Source organism: Macaca nemestrina, chromosome 8 (assembly GCF_043159975.1).
Source record: "Macaca nemestrina isolate mMacNem1 chromosome 8, mMacNem.hap1, whole genome shotgun sequence".
NCBI classification, from domain to species: Eukaryota; Metazoa; Chordata; class Mammalia; order Primates; family Cercopithecidae; genus Macaca; species Macaca nemestrina.
Window position 1 is genome coordinate 33,967,076 of NC_092132.1, and position 14,354 is coordinate 33,981,429.

Here is a 14,354-nt window from a genome sequence, read left to right on the forward strand (position 1 = left end):
ACTGGCATTGTTGTTATAAAAACAGAAGGGGAATTCCTGCAGGTAAAAGGTAAGGTAAGAAAGCAATTTTCCCTTTGGCAGAGTGGAGCTATTATGAATAGTTAAAAGTGGAAAGTTGAACTGGCCATAGCCAATTTCAAGAAAGTCTCTTTGTATTGCTTGTTTAGTCAGATATTCCCATATTATGGGCCAATGGGTTTGTACCAAGAGGTGTATAGAAGTTTTGGCCCAGTTTTCTTGAGGCACAGGTTTGGTATATTTTCAACTTTCAGTAGTCATGCAAAGCCAGCAAGTCTAAATTAATTTTAATAAGCTAGCCAAGAATGCCTAAAATACAATGAGTAAATAAGAGAAAAATAAGAACATTACTTATCTCTTAAGGAGGTCTCACTGCAAGTGTTTTCTTGAATAGAAGCTGGTGCTTAGGCAATCATAATTGTTCGATGTTTGGGTGCTGGCTGTTTCTTGGACAGGAGCTCTAGATCCTCCAGAGCTTCACAGGAATAGCTTGGAGTCTGTGTTGTGGGTTTCTGTGATAACTTAAAAGGAGTAACTTTTTACTTTTGTTAAGAGCAGGCCCCATACCCCTAGGTTTTACTGCAGTTGAAGTTGGTCAGCTGTAGGGTAGAGTGAAAATCCTAGTTTGGGGTTTGCTATTAACACTGATGACAGTGTAGTGTTTGGCAGGCAGAGGTCCAGGGCAGAAAGTGAAGGCTGATAGGCATACCCATGAGCCAAGCTGAACCACGAGGGGTCCAGGGCGTCCCTTTGAAACTCCATTAAACTGAGACCTTAGGAGTTCATGGGTGTTTGCCATGCGTCGTCCTGGGTCTCACAGTGCTGGCCGTCTCCAGGCCCAGCTGAGATGGCCTCTGCTCCCAGCTGGGGGTCCCTGATGACTTGTCAACAAGTCTTCCCTTACCTCACTGATTTGCCATTTTGACGCCCAATGATAATGCTTTGAATGCCTGGGTGTACTCACCATGACTGTGCATCCATGTGGACATGCACCTGTGCTCAACATGGATGGCCTCTTGCAAAGTCTCCCAAAAGAGTCTCAGAACACATAGAGCCTAGAGGGACAGGGCACTGTTCGCAAAATTAGATTTAAAGTGTCCAGGTGATCAAAAATTTTTTAAGAGATTACTTGTTTAACAAACAAATTACAGTGGCCAATTATTACTGGTCAGGATGGTCCTGAATGGGACAGCAAAACAAACAGTGAGATAAAAACAGCAAAAGAATCCAAAGACTGAATAATCAGGACATTTCATCTGAATAAGGTAATTATTAATATTGCCAAAGCAGCAGCAAAATGGAAAGTAATCACAAGTACTTGCTCAGAGAATGTGAGTTATTTAAAAGGTCCTCCTCAAAACGCTAAATAAAATAAAGCTAGGAAAAGCAGTGATAGTCAACCAGGTAGCCTGGTTCTGCCATAATACCCATCACGGGTGAAGGGAAAGTGTAATCAATGAAGCAGACAAATGTCTATCCAGGTTGTGGCACCAGAAATGCTGATATGATACCTCGGTTCTTGTTTTCTTAGTTTAAAAGAATTTAAACAAGAGACACACAGCAAAAGAGATGTAGCATAGAGTATTTTATTGTGAAAGAAAAAGAATATTTTGAAAGTGACGTGCAAAAGAGACATACAATCTGAGAGAGCATTGCTGCTCATAAGGTCAAGACAGCAAAGACTGGAAGTACGAAGGCTTTCTTTATGGGAGTCTTACATGATTATGCATAAGGAGGTGGAAAGTGGCATTGGTCATAAACATGTTCTAGGTGGTCCTATGTCTGCACATGCACAGTAGCTGTACATGCTTGTTCATAGATGGCATGTCTAGTTGGCATATGAAATCTCCACCCAGGAGTGGGTTTTTAACTTTGATAATGAGCAATGGGTCAGTTTGAGGACAGGTAAAATCAAAGTGCTCATGCTGTCTAGCAGGGAAAGTCTCTACTGAAGATAGCTTTGCTTGAATGAGCTCAAATACAATGCGAGTGCTGAGGCTTATTGTGTTGATTGTGTTGATGGTCAACACAGTTGCTGCATCCTGAGAACATGATCACTTTCTTGACTGCCTATCCTGCCTATTGTGTATATATGTATATACATACATATATTTGGTGACAACAGATAATATATGTATATCTATTGAATGACAATGTATTATTTATTTCATAGAGTAAGGTTTGGCTAATGCTAAATCTGCTATTTTATTTGTGATTCTATGATGCATAAAAAGATATATAAATAAATACGTGGATAGGTGTCTAGATGTAACTGTTTACTGTTCAACATCTGTCATTAAAATGTCAATTAAAGGTGTTCAATATATGCTATGAAAATGTCAATTATTTTACTATATTGACTGAGATTTTAATTACCCTCTTTATGTTATTTTTCAAGGAAATTTAATATGTAAGGAGCCTTGAAAGTCTGTAAATCTAGCTCTTATTTTGCATCAGAATCAACTAATGTCTGAATAACATCAAAATATATATAGCTATTAAGTATGAAAATAAACACTAAAATTTTTAGTTTTAAAATTTCCTATAATCCTGAGTATTGTGTTTGCTATTATGCAAAACTTGTATCATAAACATAATTATCTTACTTCTAAATGATACTTCATGTTGCATCTAATATTTAAGAAGCTGGAATCATCTTCTGCCTTCCAACCAACCTATGTTTCTTCACTGAATTCTTATTACTCAAATGATTACTCTACGACTAGAAATATTTATAGGTACTAGTATAAGGATCTCACTAAAACTCCTAAGTAATTGCAAGTTCATTTTATTTTTCAAGCTATAAAGTTACATAACATACTAATAAAGATTAAGCCTCTTTACTATGATGTCTTATTGAAGTAGCAGTTTGCAAATGAAAGATTATATATTCTTGTAATAAAAATATATTAATATTATGATATATTCTCGTAATGGCAGTGAAGAAACGTAACTGACAATTGTTGAATGAACAAAATAAGGAAGACCTTCTTTATGTTATACCTCAAGGTAACATTTTACCTAAATAATATAAAATTCTATTAGTGGCCATATTATTCCATATCATTTACTTTGTATCTGGCTTTACTGTTTTCTAGTAGAAATCAAATTAAACTAGTGCTTATGCGCTGGTTTAATAACTATCCCAGCAGTCTGCAGTACATAAGGGAACCACCAGAGATCACTTGAAGGCTACATTCTGGATCATATATTATTTGAGCCCTATACAACTATATAGATTATGCAATTCAAACACTCCAAACATTATATGAATAAAAGAAATACTGCAGTCATTACTGACTGTGTTTGTATTAGAAGACATATTATAGCACAAATCTTCTGGGTTTTTGTTTAACTTTTATTTTAGGTTCAGGGGTACATAGGATGGTTTGTTGCATAGTTAAACTCATATTGTGGGGATTTGTTGTACAGATCCCTTCATCACCCAGGTACTAAGCCTAGAATTCAATAGTTATTTTTTTTTGCTCCTTTCCCTCCTGTCATCCTCCAACCTCAAGGAGGTGTCTGTTGCTCCCTTCTTTGTGTTCATGAGTTCTAATCATTCAGCTTCCACTTAAAAGTGAGAACATGCAGTATTTGGTTTTCTGTTCCTGCATTCATGTGATAAGGATAATAGTCTCTAGTCCCAGCCATGATCCCACACAAGACATGACCTCACTTTTTATGGCTGCATAGTATTCCATTGTGTATATGTACCACATTTTACTTATTCAAACTGTCATTGGTGGGAATTTAGGTTAATTCCATGTCTTTGCTATTGTGTATAGTGCTGCAATGGACGTTCACATGCATGTATCTTTATGGTGGAATGATTTATATTCCTCTGGGTATACTGTATGTGTGACAGATTGTATTTTCCAAATTTAGCCACCATCACAGTATCTCCCAGCTAATACACTCTTCCACTCTGTTCCCTTCATCAAAATTCAGAGCTGAATCCTTTCTTGTTGAATCTGAGCTAGGCTTATAACTTCTTGTAATCAATAGAATGTGATCAAATGATAATGCATTATTTTGGAAGTTGGGTCAGAATAAGGCATCCAGCTTTCACCTAGCTCTGAGGATAATACCTCTCATAGTATTTCCACTCAGATACTGATGTTATATTCTGATAAGCCCCAGTCACATGAAGAGGTCACCTCTAGATGCTGTGTGGACAATCCCAACTACTCCAAAACTTCAGCTGACCCATCTGGAGGTCAAGATGTCACTGAAGAAGATATCTGGGAAGTAAATCTTTCAGACCTAATTGTTCAACTTTCAATCATTCAGGTCTTCAAAGGCAAATCCTGAATGTTGTGGAGCAGAGAAAAAGCCACCACCGCTGAGACTTTTCTAATTTTTTTTCCCAAAAGAATCTGCAGTAGTATAGGCTTTTTATAATTTTATATCACTAAATTTTGGGGTGATCATTGTGCAGCAATAGTAACTCTAATACCACTGTAAAAAAGACACATGTTGAATATGAAAGTTGGAGGACACCAAGATTTCAACTTGTATGACACACATGTTATATGAAGTAGAAGGCTGAAATTATAGCCTGGATCTTTTATTTTATTTTTTCTTAGAGCAGAAAACCAATCCCAAAACACCACAATAACCTGCCCTCTTATCCTGCTTCTAACAGCAAATGGTTATTTGAAAGTGAGTGCATTTTTTACCTATTTATATAATTATCTTAATTTTTGCCTGGATTACAATCTAGGAAATCTATGTCTTGAGTAGATAATATATATTCAGTTATGCACAAATATAATTAATTATCCAGCTAATATTTGAAGAGGTTTTTTTTTTGTTGTTGTTCACCAGGTTTATCTGGAAGCATTAACTTTCACAGAGCTTTGTATTGAAATAACATTTAAGGTAAAGTCTGGAATTGATTATCTTGCTGAGGCTTATCTATGAGGTAGACTATGTATATGTATATTTGTGTCAAAAATGAAATATATGTGTGTGTGTGTGTGTGTGTGTGTGTGTACATGACCTTACTTAACTGACTCCTCTGTTCAGAGTCTCATCAGACTGCAATCCGGGTGTCCGTGAGGGTTATACATTCATTAGAGTCTCAATCTGCTTCTCAGTTCCCTCAGACCAATGACAGAATTTATCACCTTATGGTGTAGGACTACAGCCCATTTTCTTGCTGGCTGTTGGCCAGCACCATACCTCTTAGAACCCTCTCGTGGTTCCTTGCCTCATGGTCATCTCACAACATGTCAACTTACCTCTTCAAAGCCAACAAGTGGATCTATCACTCTCACGCTAACCTACTAAGGAAGATTGTTGTATAATGCAATGTAACCAAGACTGTGACACCCCTTTTACCTTTGCCATGTAACATAATCTAGTCAATGGAGTGGCATCCTGTCACATTTCTCATATTCCATTGACTTAGAACAGTCAAAAGTCCTGGTGGCACTCATCCCAAAAAGGAATTACGCAAGACTGTGACTCAAATTTAATCATCTTAGAGTCACAGGATCTTTTGGGCGTCATCTCACCATCTGGAAACCTCTGTGGTCAGTGGTGCCTTTGCCTGACTTTTGCTCAGTCCCACTGGGCTTTTTCTGCCCACTTGGCCCAGCAGTCTGTGCTCAGCCTGCACTACCAGCCTGGATTCCCTGCCTGCCAAGGGTGAGCCAGGTACAGAGCAGTGAGGGGTGTGTCAGCAAGTGAGCGCAGGGTCCGGCCACAGTCAGGTACCCCGGCTGCTGTGGCAGGACGGGAAGCTCCAGGCTCTGGTGCAGGTGCCAGCTCCGTGCAAGGCTGCAGCTGGACCAGATGTACTGCACATGGCTTTTCCTGAGAGCACCGGTGTCTGGACAGAAGGAATGTGGTAGCACCCAAAAGCTCAGAGACACCAGAAATTGCAGAGCCCTAAAGAGGGTTTTACAGCCCTGGCTCAGGGAGCTCTTAGGTCTGAGTTCCCTGAAGGGCCGCAGTTCTTCTCTCCTTCTCATCGCCTGCAACATGGTGAGCAGCGGGGTGTGTTTCAGTCCCGTTTGTGTTATAGCTCTTTCAGTCCCACCATCCAGCAGGTCTGAAATTCTTGTCGCACATCCAGGAAGAATGAGGTATGCGGAAAACTGAAGGGTTAGCAAGGTGAAAAAGTGCTTTTTTGAGCAACAGTACAACTCTCAGGAGACCTGAAGTGGGTAGCTCCTACCCGCAGGCAGTCGTCCTGTCAAGTCTGCAGCCCTCAGTGGAGAGGAGATCTGGAGTGGGTAGCTCCTATAAGCAGGCAGGTCATCCTGGAGATCAGGAGTAGATAGCTCCTTTAGGCAGGCAGGTCTTCCTGACATCTGTAGCGGAGAGGAGCGCCACAGTGGTAGCTCCTATCTGTAGGCAGGTAATCTGTGTGAATCTGACTGAGTCCAGGATTTTTATGGCTTCAGAAGGAAGGAAGTGCATGCTTATTGGTTCATGGTGGCCATGGGTGGGCCTGGAAGAAGCACTATAAGTTCTCACTCCTGGCGGCCTGCAGCCTGGTCCCCAGTCTTCCCTGTCCCTGGTTTGAAGGTGGGGCTTCACCGAGGACCCACCCCTTTCTGCCCAGGACCTTGTCTGCCTCCTGCCTCCATCAACATGTCATCCATGGTATGAAGGCTGTTCATGCCAATGATTGCCCGCAAGCCTACAGTGCACCACCTTCAGCCCCGCTTGGCCTCTGTCCCTTGATCGTCAGTGCCCAAAGTCCCACGGGGACTGAGGTGTGGGGGTGGAGGCTGACATGTCAGTGTCTCCTCCAGCACACACATTCGGCTGGGTTGCCACAACGCCCAGGCTTTGCTTTACAGTGGTGTGGGTGCCCGAGCCGGAACAGGCCAGGGAGTGGGAGCAGGCACTTCCGAGCCTATAGGAGCATAGGGCATATGGGTCTGGAGTCACCCTTGCAGTTGCATCTGGAGTGAGGGGCTCTTGCCTTGCCACTTGATAGGGGCGGGAGTCCTGCATGTTCCCGGCCCCACCAGCTCCACAGAGGCACAGTCCCACCACGCCTCCCTCGCTGCAGACAACGTCTTCCGAACTGCGGCCCCAGATGGGCTGCTGCTACCATCACTAGGATGTATCCATTGCAAATGCCTTTTGAAGAATGCATTCAGTAACATGGAAAAACATAATTACAGACACAGTAACATACAGACAGTGCTTACTTCCAAAAATAAAGACACAAATTCATATCAAGAATCTCATATCAAGAATCCCTTCTTTATCTCTCCTTAGACAGATATTCAATTATATCTAATATTTGTGTATTCTTTATTTGTCAGAGATTTTCCCAAGTGCTTTAAAAATGCTTTAATACTCATAATAACTCTATGCAGTATCTTTTTATTATCACTTTTTTAAAAATGAGGCTGTGAAAGTTTACTAACAAACTCACATAGATGAACATTGCAAATTGAGATATTAAGAAAAATAATTTTTGTATAACAATTACTGTTTGTTTTTATAACTGCTAAGGAAAATATCATTAATTTAGACTGTATTGTACAAACTTTAATACAACATCTAAATAATAAAACATATTTTACATGTTCAATAAATACATATTTTTCTATATGCATAAGTCACTGGAACCTATTACCAATACATATATTTAATGTAAAAATAAAGTACATTTTTTATGGAAACTTTAGTTTCTGGACTGACCATTAAGTTCATTTTGCATCAAGCACTATCTCATAGGAAATGATGTAGATAATATAATGTTATATTAAAGTTGATCTTGTACAATTTGCTACAAACTGACTTTATTCCCCTGTTGGTGGAACCAGTATTACAGAGTATTTTCTTCCTAGCCTGTGTTTAACAATTGATTACAACATACTCCTTGACCTTTTTATTTTCTTGCCTATGTATACTGCCTGCCTGTCCTGTTTTAAGCCCTATTTCTTTTAAACATCACATTTCTTATTGGTTGCTGTCTATCTTTGTTCTTTATCCTACGTTATCTTGTTATCAATAAAATTGCACATGTCTGATTGAGTTGTTGTAGCTTCTAGTTTCATGAGCTAAAAGTCCAGTGCCTCTCTCTTTCCCTTTCTTGCAGCATCCATTTATTGCTTCAGCCATTTCCTCCTCCTGTTCACTTCTCACTTCTCTATTTTTTCATTTCTCATTTCCTTTTTCTTTCTCTCCCTGTCTTTTTCTCTTCCTCCCTAATCCAAAACTGTATCATCCAGTATCCTATTAAGAACTATGTTTTACAAAGAAAATGATATGTTATACAAAGCTGTCGATGATGAGTAGGGAAAAATAAATGCTGCAATTAGATGATAAAGGGGAAAGGGAGGGAAATATAACCCTTAGTCTTTCATAATTAAAATCTTCATATATCTAAGTGAACTCACTGGAACTCAGACTCAAGTATTTGTAATAGCTGAAGTCATGTTATTTTAGTATAAAACTGGAAAGCAACTCATTTTTGTTGCTGTTATTCTTTTTGTTTGTTTGCTTTTTCTTAGAATCAGCAGACTTGTGAAACACTGTGACATAACATCCCCTCATGCACTGACTGCAGAGGAAGCAAAAAAAAAAAAAGAAGAAGTCTCATGCTTTCTACCCAAAAGTCCCTGCTGAAATGCAACATCAGGTCTGGTTTCACTAATTTTCCATTTTTCAATTGTTTTTCTTATGTTGGAAAGAAAAATCTCAAAATAATTTGATAGGGAATTTAGCAAACATAAAATTAAGTCATGATCCATGCCATATGCAAATTACTGTCGTTTCCTGAGAGATTATTGCACTTTCTAGTTATGTAACAATGTATGTTCTATCTTGAAATAGCTTTAAGACTTGGCTGAGTTTCCAACAAAGTCTCAATTACATATGAGATTTAACAAAGGCAATGAAGAGATTCAATGCCCTACGCTTTCAGAGAAAAAAAATAAAAATAGAAACACACATACCCATGGAATTATTCTAATAGTTACTTGGTATTACTAAGAGAGTCAGTTGAATATACCTTTTCACATATGGATTAGCAAAATATTGATTTGAACTAAGTATCTTAACCTCATTTAAACTTCTGCGGACTGCAGTAAGTGAAGTGAAGCACTGTTCTACACATTTGAGCAGATTTTCAAGTTCTCTAACACTACAATATTTCCAACTAACAAGTTGGCAATAGCCCAAAGTTTGTTTTGAAAGTTTAATTCTTTAAATAAAATGTTTACTTTCACCTACATATAACTAATAATTTACTTCTCTGGATCAAAATTACTTGGATTTTGTATTTATATTTTTGTTGCTATAATTGATTAGTCTGTTCAATAGACACATGTAGTTCAATATATTTGTACATTTTATGGCATCATAGGTATACTGAGAATATACTAGGTGCTTTTATTTTTCAAGTAAATCAATATACTTAACATACACAAAATATTAGTTTCCATGTATACTATTTAAAGTGAAAATAAGGTTAATATTTTGAGAAAGATACATAATGAATTGTTTCTCAATGAGGGAGTGAATAATTGAGGAAAGAAAAAATAAATGAGAGCAGTGAAAATGCTCCTTTTCATTAAAAATGACAGAAACAAACACTTAATTGAAATAAATGAACAAGCATCATTTATTCAGTTGTATGACAAATATCCATGGCAAGCTACTATGTACCATGCCAGTAAGGAATAAAACATACTTGTCTTTATGTGTTCTATTCTAGTTGTATAGCCAGAAAATAAACATTTACTTTATATTTATAAGAATCCCATTTATAAGATATTCTTGAAAAGACAAAACTATAGTGATGGAGAACAGATCAGTAATTGTCAGGATATAGAGTTGATGTAGTGTGGTTGGTTATACGTGGCTAAATGTGTGCTAAAATTTATAGAAATTCACATCCAAAATCAAAGTCAATTTTACTATATATTAAACCCAAAACAGATAACCTTTAGACTAAATTAAATAAACTGACATAATATAATGTTTTCTGGAACACGTGGACTACATTTATTCAACAAAGCTTGTAAAACTCCTTGGCATATCTACTACATATGCATACCTTATAACCCAACAATTTCTATTTTATAAATATGTCCAATAAAAAAGGCATATGTAAGTCACAAAAATTTTGTAATGTATTTTGAGTAGCATTCTTCCTAATTGATTTTTTTGTATAATATATTCCAGGACAATAAGAATCTCAAGGTAACTTTATAAAGTTAACTAAGATTTTTAATTTTATTTAAAATTCTGAAGCATTTTCAATACCATTTTGGTATTTTAAAATGTACAGTATAGAACAAAATGTTTATGATTTTTAAAATGTAGGATTTTAAGGTTAAAATAAAATATATTAAAATATAGTAAGTAAAACCACAACCTTCCCAAATATAATTTGGAAATAAGAGTAGCAACTTAAGATGCATTGTTAAAGAAAAATGTATTTTTTAAACAATGGATTTCTGATTCTGATCTACCTATCTAGGGAAACAATGAAAAATACAGTATCTCAATGTTAAAATAAAACTTACTCTTTATCTCATAAAAATATACTTCTTTTTATTACCAAAATTATTGTTTTTAGTGACTACTCTGTCACTAAAATCTCTGTTGCATTTCTTGAATCATCTTTATCTTCTCCCTTCATAAGCCATATATTTCAGTAAACCTAATAGCCTACCGTACCTAGAAAGATGCCACATATATGTTGTGTCAAATAAATACTAGTTGAATGAATGTATTGGTGGTCATTTAAAATAACAACTTACATTCTAATATCATCATTATAAGAAAGTGTGATGTCTTTGAATGTACACGGCACTACATTGTAACTTCAAAGAGATAAAATTATTGTCCACTTTGTAAGTAGCCCATAAAAATCACTGCCTAATAAAAAAAGTGAAGGGCAGTATCTTCTAAGGGAACTTTATTCCTCAATATTATAAGAAAGAAGAAAGAGATGTATTATCTACTTGAGATATGAATAATGAATGTTAGCATGAGCTAATGTGAAAATTTAAAAGTTGTAATGTGTTATGAACTGAATGTTTGTGTCCCCCCAAAATTCATAGGTTGAAATTCTACCCCTTAACAAGATGGTAACAGGTGGGGAATGTAGGTGATAATTAAGTCATGAGAGCGTAGCCCTCATGAACAGGATTATTACCTTGATAAAAGGGACCACAGGAGCTCTCTTGTCCTCTTTCCTCCATTTGAAGTTATGAGGAGGTCTGCAGTCTGTGACCTCGACAATGCTGGCACCCTGATCTCAGACGTCCAGATTCAAGAACTGCAAGAAATAAATGTTTGTTGTTCAAGCCACCTAGTCTAAGGTACTATGTTATAGCAGCTGGGACTGAGACATGAAGTTATTCAGATATATTGTAAATTTATTTGTGTTTTATTTTCTAAATACAATATCAAACCATTACTAATATATTTGTATCTAAAGAGCAATATATAATTAAAAAGAACCACACAATTACTTTTGTCAACCTTGATCATTTTTGATGCTAAGGACAACTCACTCAGGAAGCGTTACGATTTAATCTAATTCCATATATAATAGAGAATCATGTGTATTTTAAAAGAAGTTTCTTTTTCTTATTCTCTAAAGATTGAATTTTATTCCAAGCCGTATGTTTTTATTATATTAGTACTCATCACTGAAACATTTCAGTAGAACATTCAATAAAGTACTTGTCATATTGGTGAGGGGAGCTTTTATTTTCTGGTTCTATTTTTCTATGTGGGTGAGTTTTTCTAAGTGGTACTGTTGGTATCTTTCACGTTCCACAGTTGTTTCTCACTATTAAGGGAAGATTGGCTTAACTGAGAGTGTGGTTATAAGGAGACACTGATTACACTTAGCTCAGCCCTACCTTCCTTCATTCCCTTTATTTCTGCCAACTTGCACAAAGGATCTATTCTCATTCTTTCTTGGTCATTTATTAGATTTAGTAGGACAGATTTCCATCACAGAGCCTTTGCATTCTATTAATTTCTGTGTTTAGATGGATCTAATTATTCAGGAGTATAATATAAATAATCAATTATCTAATTAAATCTATAGCCATATATTCAAACCTAGATTTTGTCAGTATATAATCATTTTATTTGTTTATTTTTACAAATTTAAATAGTTTTTTGTGTATAAGTGGTTTTTTTGTTACATAGATGAATTATATAGTGGTGAATGCTTTGATTTTAGTCCACCCATCACCGAAGTAGTACATATTGCACCCAATAGATAGTTCTCCGTTCCTCATCTCCTCCCACCCTCCACCTTCTGAGTCTCTAAAGTCTATTATATCATTCACTATCTGTGTCTTTACATAATCATAGCTTAGCTTCCACTTATAAGTGAGAACATACAGTGTTTGCATTTCCACTCCTGTATTACTTCACTTAGAATAATGGCCTCCAGCTCCATCCATGTTGCTGCTGACATTATTTTGTTCCTTTCAATGGCTGAGTAGTATTCCATGGTGTATATTTATCATATGTTCCTTATCTGCTCATTGGTTCACAGGCACTTAGGTTAGTTTCATATCTTTGCAATTATGAATTCTGCTGCTATAAACATATGTGTGCAAGTATCCTTTCATATAATTACTTCTTTTTTATGGGGTTTTAGATACCCCGTAGTGGGATTGCCGGATCAAATGGTAGCTCTACTTTTAGTTCTTTAAGGAATCTCCATGCTGTTTCCCATAGAGGTTGTACTAATTTTCATTGCCATCTGCAGTGTATAAGTGTTCCCTTTTCCCCACATCCACATCAATATCTATTGTTTTGTGACTTTTTAATAATAAAATTGTCATTCTTGCAAGAGTAAGGTAATATCTCATTGTGGTTTAGTTTGCATTTCCTTGATGATTAGTGATGTTGAGCATTTTTTCATATGTTTGCAGGCCATAAATCTTCTTTTGAGAAATGTCTATTAATGTCCTTTGCATACTTTCTAATAAGAGAATTTGTTTTTTTTAAATTGGTGATTTGTTCCAGTTCCTTATAGATTCTGGATACTAGTCCTTTTTCATTTGCATAGTTTGCAGATATTTTCTCCCATTCCATGGGTTGTCTGTATTTCTTTCGCTATGCAGAAGCTTTTTAGTTTAATTAGGTCTCATTTATTTTTATTTTGTTGCATTTGCTTTTGGGGTCTTACTTATGAATTCTGTGCCTAGGCTGATGTCTAGAAGAGTTTTTCCAATATTGTCCTCTAGAATTTTTATGATTTCACGTCTTAGATTTATGTCTTTAATATATCTAGAGTTGATTTTTTATATGGTGAGAATTAGAGATCCAGTTTCATTCTGCTACATGTGGCTTGACAGTTTCCCCAGCACCATTTATTAAATAGGGTGTGCATTCTACAATTCATGTTGCTGTATGCTTTGTCAAAGAACAGTTGGCTGCACATAATTGGCTTTATTACTGGGTTCTCTGTAATCTTCCATTGAACTATGTGCCAACTTTTATACCACTACCATGTTGTTTTGGCAACTATAACCTTATAGTATAATTTGAGGTCTGGTAATGTGATGCCCAGATTTGTTCTTTTTGCTTAGGTTTTCTTTGGCTATTCAGACTCTTTTTGGTTTCATATGAATTTTAGGATTGTTTTTACTAATTCTCTGACAAATGATGTTGGTATTTGAATGGAAATTGCATTGAATTTTTATGTTTCTTTGGGCAGTATGATCATTTTCACAATAGTGATTCTTTCAATCCATGAGTGTTTCCATTTGTGTCTGCCATGATTTATTTCAGCCTGTTTTGTAGTTCTCCTTGTAGAGATCTATCACTTCCTTAGTTAAGTATATGTCTAGGTGCTTTTGTTATTGGGGTGTGTGTGTGTGTGTGTGTGTGTGTGTGTGTGTGTGTGTGTGTGTGGTTTTATTTATAGCTGTTGTAAAGAGATTGAGTTCTTGATTTGATTCTTAGCTTGGTCGTGGATGCTGTATAGCAATTCTACTGATTTGTGTACATTGATTTTGTAACCCAAGTCTTTACTGAATTCTTTATCAGATCTAGGAGCTTTTTGGATGAGTCTTTAGGGTTTTCTAGGTATTCAATCATATCATTTGTACACAGTGATAGTTTCACTTCTTCTCTTCCAATTTGGATTCCATCCTCATGATGTAATTATCTGCTAAAGACTTAGCCTCCTAATACCATCACATTTAGGGTTAAGATTTCAACATATGAATTTTGGTGGAACTCATTCAGTCCATAAGAAGACCTTATAGAATGTCACAGAGTTTAAGCAGGTAGAATAAAAGTAATTTTTAATAATTATACACTGACACCCAGGGACTCCCACTCCTGGGGGAAGGGGGAGCACACCACATCAA

The 14,354-nt window shown here is 36.4% G+C and overlaps 1 long non-coding RNA gene across 1 annotated transcript in view; it reads right to left on the reverse strand.

The window, feature by feature from the left end:
• Positions 1–6,884: 6,884 nt before the first annotated feature.
• Positions 6,885–14,354, reverse strand: part of LOC139355654 (uncharacterized) — a 90,665-nt gene continuing 83,195 nt past the window's right edge. The window contains exons 3-4 of the long non-coding RNA XR_011606469.1: positions 11,162–11,284; positions 6,885–7,122 (exon numbers count right to left, since the gene is read on the reverse strand). This is a non-coding gene — a long non-coding RNA (uncharacterized lncRNA). The remainder of the gene's footprint in view (positions 7,123–11,161; positions 11,285–14,354) is intronic.